Source organism: Miniopterus natalensis, chromosome 2, assembly GCF_054644295.1.
Source record: "Miniopterus natalensis isolate mMinNat1 chromosome 2, mMinNat1.hap1, whole genome shotgun sequence".
In the NCBI taxonomy this organism is placed as follows: domain Eukaryota; kingdom Metazoa; phylum Chordata; class Mammalia; order Chiroptera; family Miniopteridae; genus Miniopterus; species Miniopterus natalensis.
Window position 1 is genome coordinate 85,287,903 of NC_142082.1, and position 13,111 is coordinate 85,301,013.

The following is a 13,111-nucleotide window of genomic DNA, read 5'->3' on the forward strand; positions in this document are numbered from 1 at the left end:
TATTTATCTTTATTGTTGAGAATATTACAAATGTTCCTTTTTTATCTCTGTTGATCCCCTCCACCCTGCATCCATCATACCCCCAGGCTTTCCCCATACCAATGTCTGTGTCCATGGGTTATGCTTATAACCATATAAGTTCTTTGATTAATCTCTCACTCCCACTTCCCACTCACCACCTTCCCTCTGAGATACCTGTCTGTTCCATGCCTCTATGTCTCTAGATCCACTTTGTTCATCAGTTTATTTTGTTTATTATATTCCACATATAAGTGAGATCAGGTGGTACTTGTCTTTGTCTGGCTGATTTCACTTAGCATAATATTTTCTAGTTCATTCCATGCTATGCCAAATGATAAAAGATCCCTCTTTTTTACAGCTGCATAGTATTCCATGGTGCAAATGTGCCACAGCTTTTTTATCCACTCATTTACTGATGGGCACTTGGGCTGTTTCCAAATCTTAGCTATTGTAAATTGGGCTGCTATGAACATAGGTGTGCATAAGTTCTTTGTGATTGGTGTTTTGTGTTCCTTAGGATATATTTTTAGAAGTGGGATCATTGGGTCAAATGGCAGGTCAATTTTTATTTTTTTTAAATATATCTTTATTGATTTCAGAGAGAGGAAAGGAGAGGGAGAGAGAGATAGAAACATCAATGATGAGAGAGTCATTGATCAGCTGCAGCCCGCAGCCCAGGCATGTGCCCTGACCGGGAATCGAACCCTGATCGCCTGGATCCTAGGTCAACGTTTAACCACTGAGCCACACCCGGCCGGGCTCAATTTTTAATCTTTTGAGGAAACTCCATATTGTTTTCCATGGTGGCTGCACCAGTCTGCATTCCCACCAGCAGTGTACTAGGTGCCTTTTTCTCCACACCCCGATAACCACTTGTAGTTTGTTGATTTGCTGATGGTAGCAATTCTGACAGGTGTTAAGTAATACTTCACTGTGGTTTTAATTTGCATCTCTCTGATGATTAGCAGTGCTGAGCATTTTTTCATGTCTCTTATCCATTTGTATGTCCTCTTTGGAAAAGTGCCTATTTAGGTCTTTTGCCATTTTTTAATTGGATTGTTTGTCTTCCTTTTATTAAGTTGTATGAGCTCCTTATATATTTTGGTTATTAACCGTTTATCAGATGTGTCATTGGAAAATATGTTCTCCCATATGGTGGGCTCCCTTTTCGTTTCTTTGGTGGTTTCTTTTGCTGTGCAGAAGCTTTCTATTTTAAGCTTTCTATTTCTATTTATTTATTTTCTCCTTAGTTACTCTTGCCCTAGGAGATGTATCAGCAAGCATATTGCTATGAGAGATGTCTGAGGTTTTGCTGCCTATGTTTTCCTCTAGGATTTTTATGGTTTCATGCTTTACACTTAAGTCTTTTATCCATTTTGAACTTACTTTTGTGTATGGTGTAAGTTTCATTGTGGTCTAGTTTCATTTTTTTGCAAGTACCTGTGCTGTTTTCCCAAGACCATTTATTGAAGAGAGTTTCTTTACTCCATTGTATGTTCTTGCTTCCTTTGTCAAATATTAATTGACCATAATGGCATGGGTCAATTTCTGGGTTCTCAGTTCTGTTTCACTGATCTATATGTCTGTTCTTGTGCCAGTACCAGGCTGTTTTGATTACAGTGGCTTTGTAGTATAACTTGATATCTGGTAGTGTGTGATCCCTTCAACTTTGTTCTTTCTTCTCAAGATTGCTGTGGCTATTCGGGGTGTTTGTTGGTTCCATACAAATTTTTGAAATGTTTGTTCTAGATCTGTGAAATATGTTGTTGGTATTTTAATTGAGATTTCATTGAATTTATAGATTGCTTTCATAGTATCGTCATTTTAATGATGTTAATTCTTCCAATCCATGAACATGGTATATTTCCCCATTTGTTTATATCTTACTCTATTTCTTTTTGCAGTGTCCTGTAGTTTTTGAAGCAAAGGCCTTTTATATCTTTGGTTAAGTTTATTATTAGGTATCTTATTTTTTTAGTTGCAGTGGTTAGTGGGATTGTTTTTTATTGTTTCTCTTGCTGAGAGTTCATTATTGCTGTATTAAAATCCCATTGATTTCTGGGTGTTAATTTTGTATCCTGCTACTTTGCTGAATTTATTTTTAAATCTGCTAGCAATGAAAGTTTTGTTTCCTCCTTTCCAATTTGGAGGCCTTTTATTTTTTCTTTGATCTGATCACTGTGTCTAGGACTTCCAGTACTATGTTGAATAAGAGTGGTGAAAGTGGACATCTCTGTCTTGTTCCTGTTCTTAGGAGAAATGGTTTTAGTTTTTGCCCATTGAATATGATGTTGGTTATAGGTTTTTCATATATGGCCTTTATTATGTTGAGTTATGATCCCACTATTCCCACTTTGCTAAGAGTTATCAAAAATGGGTGTTGCATTTTATCGAATGCTTTTGCTGCATCTATGGATATGATCGTGTGATACTTGTCATTCAATTTGTTTATGTGATATATCACGTTTACTGATTTGCGAATATTGTACCAACCTTGCATCCCTGGAAAAAATCCCATGTGGTCATGATATTAATTCTTCCAATCCATGATCATGGTATATTCTTGCACTTGTTTTTATCTTCTTCTACTTCTTTATTCAGTGCCCCATAATTTTCTGAATACAGGTTTTTAACATCAGTGGTTAAATTTATACCCAGGTATCTTAATTTTTTAGTTGTAATGGTAAATGGTATTGTTTTTTTTGTTTCTTTCTCTGAAAGTTCTTTGTTGGTGTATAAGAATACCATTGATTTCTGGATGTTGATTTTGAATCCAGCTACCTTGTGAAATTTCTTTATCAATTCTAGTAGTGCTTTGATGGAGTCTTTCGGGTTTTCTATATACAATATCATGTCATCTGCAAATAGTGATAGTTTTACTTCCTCCTTTCCAATTTGGATACCTTTTATGTTTTCTTCCTGTCTGATGTCTGTGGCTAGGACTTCCAATACTATGTTGAATAAGAATGGTGAAAGTGGACATCCTCGTCTTGTTCAAGGTTTTAATGGAAATGGTTTTAGTTCTTGCCCATTGAGTATGATACTGGCTGTAGGTTTGTTATATATGGCCTTTATTATGTTGAGGTGTGATCCCTCTATTCCCACTATGTTGAGAGTTTTTATCAGGAATGAGTGTTAGATTTTGTCAAATGTGTTTTCTGCATCTATTGATATAATCATGTGATTTTTGTCCTTCATTTTGTTTTTGTTATGTATCACATTTATTGATTTTCGGATGTTGCACCAACCTTGCATCCCTGGGAGAAATCCCACTTGGTCATGATGTATGATCTTTTTAATGTATTGCTGGATTCAATTTGCTAGTATTTTAGTGAGGATTTTAGCATCTATGTTCATCAGGGATATTGGCCTGTAATTTTCTTTCTTTATCTGTAGCATCTTTATCTGGTTTGGGATCAGGATGATGCTCGTTTCATAAAAAGAGTTTGGGAGTTTTTCCTCCTCTTAAATTTTCTGGAATAGTTTGAATAGAATAGGTGTTAATTTGTCTTTGAATATTTGGTAAACTCACCTGTAAATCCATCTGGTCCAGAATTTCTGTTTGCTGGGAGTTTGATGATCACTGCTTCAATTTCATTTCTTGTTATAGGCTTATTCAGGTTTTCTGCCTCTCCTCTATTCAGCTTTGGAAGGTTGTATGCTTCTAAGAATTGTCCATTTCACCCATGTTGTCCAGTTTGTTGGCTTATAGTTGCTCACAGTATTTTCTTACAATCCTTTGTATTTTTGTTGGGTCAGTTGTTATATAGCCTCTTTCATTTCTGATTTTATTTATTTGGGTCCTCTCTCTTTGTTCCCTGGTGAGTCTGGCTAAAGGTGCATCAATTTATTTATCTTTTCAAAGAACCAGCTCTTGGTTTCAATGATATTTTTATTGTTTTTTTAGTCTCTATGTCACTAATTTCTGCTCTGATCTTTATTATTTTTTTCCTTCTACTTCTTTGAGGCTTTTCTTGCTGTTCTCATTCAAGTTCTTTTAGTTGTCGTGTTAAATGGGTCATTAGATTTTTTTTGTTTGTTTCTTGAGATACGCCTGTAATGCTATGAATTTTCCTCTCAGGACTACTTTTGTGGTGTCCCATAGATTTTGGGTTGTTGTCTGTTCAGTTTCATTTCTTTCCATGAAGTGTTTGATTTCTGCTTTGATCTCATTGGTAACGCATTCCTTGTTTAATATCATGCTCTTTAGCCTCCATGTGTTTGAATATTTTTGAGTTTTCTTATAATGGTTTATTTCTAGTTTCATGGCATCGTGATCCAAGCAGATACTTGATATGATTTTAATCTTCTTGTGTTTGGCTTGTGTCCTAACATGTGGTCTATTTTTGAGAATGTTCCATATGCACCTGAGAAGAATGTGTATTCTGCTGCTTTGGGATGAAATGTTCTGTAAATGTCAATTAAATTCATTAGGTCTAGTGATTCATTTAAGGTCTGTGTTTTCCTGTTGATTTTGTGTCTTGATGATCTGTCCAACGCTGAGAGTGGGGTGATAAAGTCCCTCACTATGATTGTGTTACTATCAATCTCTCCCAAAGTCCACTAAGAAATTTTTAAAATATATTTAGGTGCTCCTATATTGGGTGCTTAAGTGTTTATAATAGTTATTTGCTCCTGTTGGGTTGATCCCTTTTGTATTATGTAGTGACTATATTTTTCCCGTGTTATGGTCTTTTTTTTGAAGTTTAGTTCGTCATAAATAAGTATTGCTACTCAAGCTTTCTTTTTCTTTCCATTTGCATGGAATATTTTATTACATCCCTTCACTTTTAGACAGTGTGAGGCTTTTGCTCTCGGGGGGGGGGGGTCTCTTGTAGACAGCATATATTTGGGTTCTGTTTTCTTATCCATTCAGCTACTCTATGTCTTTTGATTGGACCATTTATTCCATTTACATTTAAGGTTACTATTTATATAAACTTATTTAATGCCATTTTTCCCCTTTATGCTGATGTACCTTTCACTTACTATTCCTTCTTTTTCTTAAAGCAACCCTTTTAGCATTTCTTGCAATGCTGGTTTGGTGTTACTGAACTTTTTTAGCCTTTTTTTTGTCTGGGAAACTCTTTATTTCACCTTCAATTTTAAATGATAGCTTTGCTAGATAAAGCAATCTTGGTTGCATGTTCTTGCTTTTCATTACTTGGAGAATTTCATGCCTCTCCCTTCTGGCCTGAAGAGTTTCTGTTGAGAAATCAGCTGTCAGTCACTGATTGACTCTCTCTTGCAGCCCTTAAAATTTTCTCTTTGTCCTTGACATTTGCAATTTTAGTTATGATGTGTCTTAGAGTGGGTCTCTTTGGGTTCCTCTTGTTTGAAACACTCTGTGCTTTCTGAGCTTGTGTGGCTTTCTCCCTCACCACCCTAAGGAAGTTTTCTATTTGGCACTCCTATAATGTGAATGTTGTTTTGCTTCATGTTGTCTCAAAACTGCCTTAGGCTGTCCCCATGCTTTTTAAGTGTTTTTTCCTTTTTGCTGCTCTGATTGAGTGATTTTTTCTACCTTGTCTTCTAAGTCACTTATTCTATCCTCTGCTTCATTGAACCTGCTTTTAATTTCTTCCAGTGTATTCCTGATATCAGATACAGCATTCTTTATTTCTGCCTCATTTTTGTTTATGTTATGTGTCTCTTTTTTTTAATGTTTTCACTAAGGTCCTCTATCTTATCCTCTACTGCCTTGTTTTTCTCATTAATTTTCTTGAACTTCTTCATAATCAATACTCTGAACTCTGTTTCTGATAGCTTGCCTAACTCCATCTCATCAAAGACTTTTTCTGGTGATTTTTCTTTTCTTTAATTTGGGGGTTGTTTCTTTGTCTCTCCATTTTGGTAGGTCTTAGTGTTTACATATATATTTATATGATATATTTGCTGTCTCCCAGTCTTCTGGGTAGGGATTTTATCTTGTGAGTCTAGTGGAGCATGGAAGTATGTTTTCCTTATACTTCTGAGCACTTTGCTCTAGGCATGTCCCTTTGTGGGTGTCCCTTTTGTGGCTTATTGGGCCTTCCTTTTGTGCTTGGGTTTGGATTATTGTTGACCAGTCCTTGGGAGGACTTTCCTCTCAGGTTGGCTAACTGTGTGTCTCACCCCAACCTCATTGTGTAAGCTGTTGTTCTGGTGCTGGCAAGGCAAGAAAATACACAACTAAACTTCCAAGAAACGAGGGCTATCCTACATAATATCTTGACAGTCACAATGAAAACAACTGAAGTGAAAATAGAACTGGGAGAGTGAAGGGAGAACACACACACACACACACAAGCTTTAAAAAAAAGAAAAAGAAAAAGAAAGCTTAGAGAGGGAGAAGTATATTGTTGTTAATAGTGATGAAAATTTAGAAAATAATAATAAACTAAAATGTAAAAAACAGAGAAGCTACTGGGAGATAATAGATGCAGAGAAAAGATTCTGAAAGAAACACCAGCAAAAAATTAAGGGATAGAATAGGAATAAGATATAGTTGAAAATGAAGAAACAAAAATACATTAAAGAGAATAAGAGAAAAAGTCAGCTCCATGCAGCTCCCCCCACCACTGCTCTCAGCAAAGCTGGGCCACCACAGTGCCCCTCAGGGCTTGTCACAAATCCTAGACTCTGTGCACCAGGAGCTCAGTGCTGGATGGTTCTCTTCCCCTTCCCCGTTCCACACAGATTGAATGCTTTCTGGGGCTTAACACAATGCCTTACAGGGAGGCAGAGAGTCCCTTTTTTCAGCTGCTCAGTGCAGACGCCTTGTCCCTTATGACTCAGGTGCCACACTTTTTGGGACAGCCCTTCCTATGGTCAGCATCCTGAGCATTAGACACTGGTCATGGCTGCCTTTAGAAGCTTTGTTTTGCTAGGAAAGCACCATCTGCAATTAAAAGCTTTGTTTCCTTGGAAGGCGCCATCCCTTCCTTGCAGACTCGCCACTCTCCTGGGTCCCTTTGCCCTCTGCGGAAGGCACTCCTTCCCCTCTCCTCTGCTCTGGGTGTGAGATCCCCCCTTTTGGATGCCAGTCCACACTCTCGAGGGAAGGGAACTTTGTAGCCTCCAAGCGTTGGGCTTGGCGCCTAGCTTGGAAAAACCAGAGAAACATACCTGAGTGGACATAGTGCAAGTAGAGAGCACTGAAGAAACATCATAGAGTCTGGTAAGAGAGGGGGGCATAGAAAAGGGGAGTCCCCCCTGAAGCTTGTGGCTGGGAGCAGGGGCGCTCTGTTGCTTTTCACAGTGCTACCATCTTCCCTCTTCCCTTTGCTGTCTTAATAGAGGATGTTCCTTTAGTGTTAGCACAGAGGTTTTACATACTGTCAAGAGCCTGTCAGAAAGCTTCAGAAAAGTATTCTTCTTTTGAATTAAAGCAACAGGGTGGAGAATTTTACTCTCAGAAACATAAAATAGCTAGAGACTATACCACTTCACTCTTGTGCTTTCTCCAAGGTATACAGAATGGGAGGCTCTCAAGGTTTCACCAGAAGCTAGTACTGTGTGCTTTAAAACATCACTCATAACAACTGGATTAAGTCTACTGACTCTGAAATAGAAATTTTCCTTCTAATGATAAGGATATGGTTAATTTCAGGTGAGAAAATGTTAATGGGCAAACAGAGCAGAGTTAAGAGACTGTTTCCCACAGCCAAGAGAAGGAAATAGAAACACAGAGATATTTGATGTTTGTCCCCAAATTATTTACAATGTTCTGAGATTATTTCCCTCACATCCTGAAGCCAGCTTGGTTTGAGAAAAAATGTGCTTTATATCTATTATCTCACAGACCCCTAAGGAGTTGGTATAGCATAACAGTAAATAATTCAGGCCCAAGAGTCAAATGGTTAGACTCAAATCCGTATATGCCCACCTCCCTATATGATTCTAGACAAATCAGTGAATCTCTTTGTTATGAAATGGCATATCCAAATTCCAACTTCATAGAGTGGTTGTGAAGATAAAAAAATAAAACCTATTGAGATACTCAATAAATGTTAGCTCTTGCAATTACATATTATAATCATTCCCACTTTATATAAAAGGAATCTGAGCTTCAGAACAGCTAAATAACATACTCTGATCACAAAACTAACTGTGGGGGCAGGACTCAACCCAATATGTAGCCACTTGATAGCTACATATTGCCTGACACCATCGAAAGTGTCAGGGCCAAGATCCAAGACAAAGAGGGCATCCCTCCTGACCAGCAAAGGTTGATCTTTACTGCAAAGGCATTGGAAGATGGGTGGACCCTGTTGACTACAATATCTAGAAAGAGTTCACTTTGCACCTGGTCCTGCACCTCTGAGGTGGGATGCAGATCTTCATGAACACCTTGACTATTAAAACCATCACCCTCAAGGTCGAGCCCAATGACACCATCGAGAATGTCAAGGCCAACGTCCAAGACAAAATGGGCATTCCTCCTGACCAGCAGAGGTTGATCTTTGCTATGGAACAGCTGGAAGTTGGGCACACCATTGCCTGACTACAGCACCCAGAAAAAGTTCACTCTGCACCCAGTCCTGTGCTTCATAGGAGGTGTGTAAGTTCCCCCTTTTAGGCTTTCAACCAATTTAATGCACTTTTCTTTCAATAAACTTGTTGCATTCACATACACACAAAAACGTGATCACCCACAGATTCCAGTAATTAGACCAACATTACCTTTGGGGCTCCCTGATCTCTGTTTTCAATTCAGTCTCCTGCCTTCCAGTTTCTTCCTGGGAATCTAGTAATCTTCTGTTTTCCCCATCTTCCGAGAGCCCAGGGCTCCCCTTTTGAAGCCATCTTTCCCAGACAGCACCTAATAGTTCAAACTAAGCATCTCCCTTTATTAAGATGCTTTCCTTGGAATCCCCTTCTATTAGCATCGACCCAGTCTTCACAGAGTCTATGGTCCAGAAACAAAGAAAGACATGCTCTGAAGAAAGTAGTTAGGAACAACAAGCTGTGAGAGTGCCAAGGTGAGGATGCTTTAGCTGGGTCTGTAATATTGAATCATAGTTAACCAAGAAGACATGTAGTAAAGCATTCTGGAAAAGAATAAAGAACAAACAAAGATAGAATAACTATAAACCTGAATAACCATGGGGATAGGAGCCAGTGTGGCTGGGGTTTGCTGAGCCTAAGGGAGAATGATAAGACAAGGCTGGAGGTCCAGGCAGAGTCCAGATGGAGAGATCTTTGAATGGCTACTGAGTAACCACTTTGGTATTTTATCCTGCGTGCTGCTGGTTCTCAAACTTTAGCCTGCATTAGAATTACCTGAAGGCTTGATAAAAATGTGAACTTTGCCTCCCATCAAAAGTTTTGATCCAGCAATTTAGAATGCATCCTGGAAATTTATATTTCTAACATTCACAAGTGACATTGAGTCTGCTCAGTGTTACTTTGAAAATTAGGACCACATTTCAACAATTATTTCAGCAGATGGTGAATTAATTGAAAGCTATCTGGAAACATTTGCATTCTAAATTGAGCACTATGGTTTTCTCTAGGGAAAGTTATTTGGGAACATTGAGCATACTTAGCTCATTCTCACTGTCTACTGTCTCCTCCGCTTCTGCCCAAGGCTGGGCCACAAAAGATGTTGGGCTAAGCTGCAGATTGGGGTGCAAGCATAGCACCCCACTTTGCTTAGCAGCAACCCTTCAGAAAAACCAGAGTCATTTCCATTTATTGTGTTTCTTGTGAAATGATACTCCAGCCCATGTCCCTAATGCCACCTGATGGCTGAGGGCCACTGGTTTCTCTATTGTCCCAAAATAGTTGCTAATAGTTTCTGGATGTTCATTGTTATTGCTGCTGCATGTGGCAGTGAGAGTGCCTCAGTTCAGCTCTTCCTATCATAGCTGCTGAGATCAAAATCAACTTTGCTGAATTCTGACCAATGGGAAGTAACTCATGTTCCACCTCAGGTCTAAAAATTCCCTTGCAAAGGCAAAGAAAATGTCATCTTGGAAAAGATATGTCATTGAGAAGTGGGAAACAAAAATTTATTGACCCCCCTAGCCAGGTGGCTCATTGGTTAGAGTGTCAACCCATACACCAAAAGGTGGGGGGTTTAATTACCGGTTTGATCCCTGTCAGGCATGTACAAGAGGCAACTGATTGATGTTTCTCTCACACATCTGTCTCTCTCTTTCTCTCTCTCCCGCTTCCTCTCTCTAAACATATCCTCAGTGAGGATTAAAATAATTTTTTATGATCTCTGCATGCCTTTCTGATCTCATGTCTTTTCTTTCTTTCTCATTCTTTCTATCCTAGTTACCATGCTATTCATCTAACATTCCAGACAATGCTTTGGGCTTTGCAATGGCTATTCCTCCTGCCTGGAATGTTCTTTCACAATATCAACATAACTCATTTCCTTGAGTCTTCCAGGACTTTCCTCATTAAAATATTTCCTGGAAACCTGATTAAAATACCAATCCAACCCCCAGCCCCAACACACACATACACACATGCAGATATGCTTGCACACACAATCACAATATCTCCCTAATCCTGCTTCATTTTTCTTTATAGCACATATCACCACATCTCACACTATGTATTTTACTCATCTATTTGTTCATATAGTCTGTGTCTTACCTACTAGAGTGTAAACTTCATGGAGGCAGGGATTTTAGTTTAGTTTATTCATTATGGGGCATATAATACTAGAACAGTACTTTGAACACATAGTAATAGATAACAATATTGAATAAATCAATCAAATTGGTTCTTCTGCACTCTGGTTTCATGATCTGGACTTGCTTTATTACTTTCTTGCCAAAGATGGCCAATGAAGCTAATCTGTGTCTGTTATGAATAAAATATGAATAATAACATCTGGCTTACCCAGATTTCCAGGTTTGGGGAGGGTAAATTAAGATCTAAATTGTGAAAGGGCTCCTGGCAGGGCATGGCTCAGCGGTTGAGCATCAACCTAGGGTCCAGGTGGTCGGGGTTACGTTCCCGGTAAGGGCACATGCCCGGGTTGCGGGCTGCAGCCGATCAACATCACTGATGTTTCTATCTCTCTCTCCCCCTCTTCCTTTCTCTCTGAAATCAATAAAGATAAATTAAAAAAAATATATGAAAGGGCTGTGAAACATCAACAAAATACAAATGCAAGTTATTTTTAATGATTTTCCAACTCCCCACAGAGAGTATAACATATATATTCAAAGAACTCATTGCCATGACCAGTAATTTTTTAGGCATACTCAAATAGGCAGATTTTTTTCCCACTGTGTATTCATAAAAACTCTGTATATGCTAGACAAACAGAAATAAATGTGAAAGTAGCTAATAGTGATAAATAGAAATAATCAAGTGTAAGATTATTCAATTGTGTGTGTTTCTTAATGTATAAATGGTAATGAGTGGCATTAAGGTACAAGGCAATTCAGGGATTGTTCACTCAACATCATCTGAATAAAGTAATAGGAAAAAGTAAATGTTCATTAATTTTATTAATACATATAATTCAAATGTCCCCAGGCCACCCTGAAGTATGGGTTTGATTGAGTTCTTGTTGATTTTAAAGTCTGCTGGCCCACATGACTGCAAATTTCCCATATAGCTATAGGTCACCTACAAAGACTTCTCCAATTATTTTGAGAATCTCTGGGGTATTTAATATTTGCTCATAATTATTTCTCTCAGGATTTTCTGCTGCACTCTGCTTGTTGATGCCCACCACCCACAGCCCCTAAAGTCAGTGTTGTGCAATCAGCACTTTAGAGCTTAGAAAACAATTTTTCAGTGCCTCAGAGTTATATAACTTCCAAAGAACCTGTGGCTCTGACCTGAACTGGAGTCATGCTGGGTCAAATTCCAGGATGGGGAGATTGCTCCTCTCTTTAGGTCTTGCGCTTAGATCCTGAGGATATGTGAAGAAACAACAAATAAAAGTCAATAATCTTTTCTTTTACTTCATGTAATTCAGTTTAAGGCAAGTCTTATAAAATAGCCATTATCAAAAAGTGTGCCTTCACATGACCATAGAAAATTTTTTACTGTTTTACAAGCCACAAATAGACTTTATCTTAGATTTCTTGAAAATTTTATTGTACTTTTAGTGGTGACTCTGGTGAATTAATTTTCTAAGAAAGCAAAAAGAATATTAAAAGACAGGAAACAGGTAAAATACATTCTTCATCTTCAAAACAACTAGCCACAATTATACTTGGATTATGATTAGTGGTGCTACACCCACAGGTACTTTCCAAAGCACTCCTGGCCTCCCCATTGCAAACTTTGTACTCTGGGTAAGTTTGACCTAGCTGTGCTTATTTTCTTCCTTCTTTCCCTGGAAATAAGACATTTTTGCAATTCTCTATTCAAGCAGTAAAGAAAAACTCTCAATATGTCTGCATAAAAGATCAGGACACCCTGTTTTTTAGAAAAGCACAGTGGAGGGAACATTTCAGGTAATAGCTGTTGTGACAATGTTCCCAAGAGGAATGTTGTTGGCCCATTTCCTTACTGTACAGGCTGCAGTCCTTTACTTCATGTCCAAGCACAGGGAATCAGTGGGCCTTTATGTATATGGTTCCATGGGGTTGTCCACATTCTAATAAATGAATATTTTCTTCTCACCTAACTCATTGAGGGGTTCCTCAAATTTAAATGTTGTAAAACCTCTCCCTTGAAAAGATGATTAAATTTTTATTTCTTTTTTCTGGTTTTCACACACACACACACACACACACACACAACCCCCGTAACTTGGCCTGTGAGTGATTACGCAATGCTCATGAATTGAATGGTGACAAAACCATTCAGTCCAGACAGAAAGTTGATATGAAATCCAACCACATGCTGCAACCAGAGATTTGGTACAGTCAGTACAGTCATTTTGAGTTTTTGCTCTACTTTTAAGAAAGAAACATAATGCAAATGCATTATTTAACTACAAACTGAAATTCAGAATTTTAATGTTTATCATGAATGTTTGCACACAACTTTATATCTTGTAAATTTTTTTAAATGGTAAAAGAAAATGACAGAAAATTGAATCCAAGTCATCTTCTTTAGTTTTTACTTTAGCAATTGAAAACCAACGGACTGGCTTAAAGGAGATGTTAAATTTGGGATTAAA

At 38.1% G+C, this 13,111-nt stretch overlaps 1 pseudogene; it reads left to right on the forward strand.

Annotated features, from left to right (window-relative positions):
- Positions 1–8,171: 8,171 nt before the first annotated feature.
- LOC148093731 (ubiquitin-ribosomal protein eS31 fusion protein-like) overlaps positions 8,172–13,111 on the forward strand; it is a 227,497-nt pseudogene continuing 222,557 nt past the window's right edge.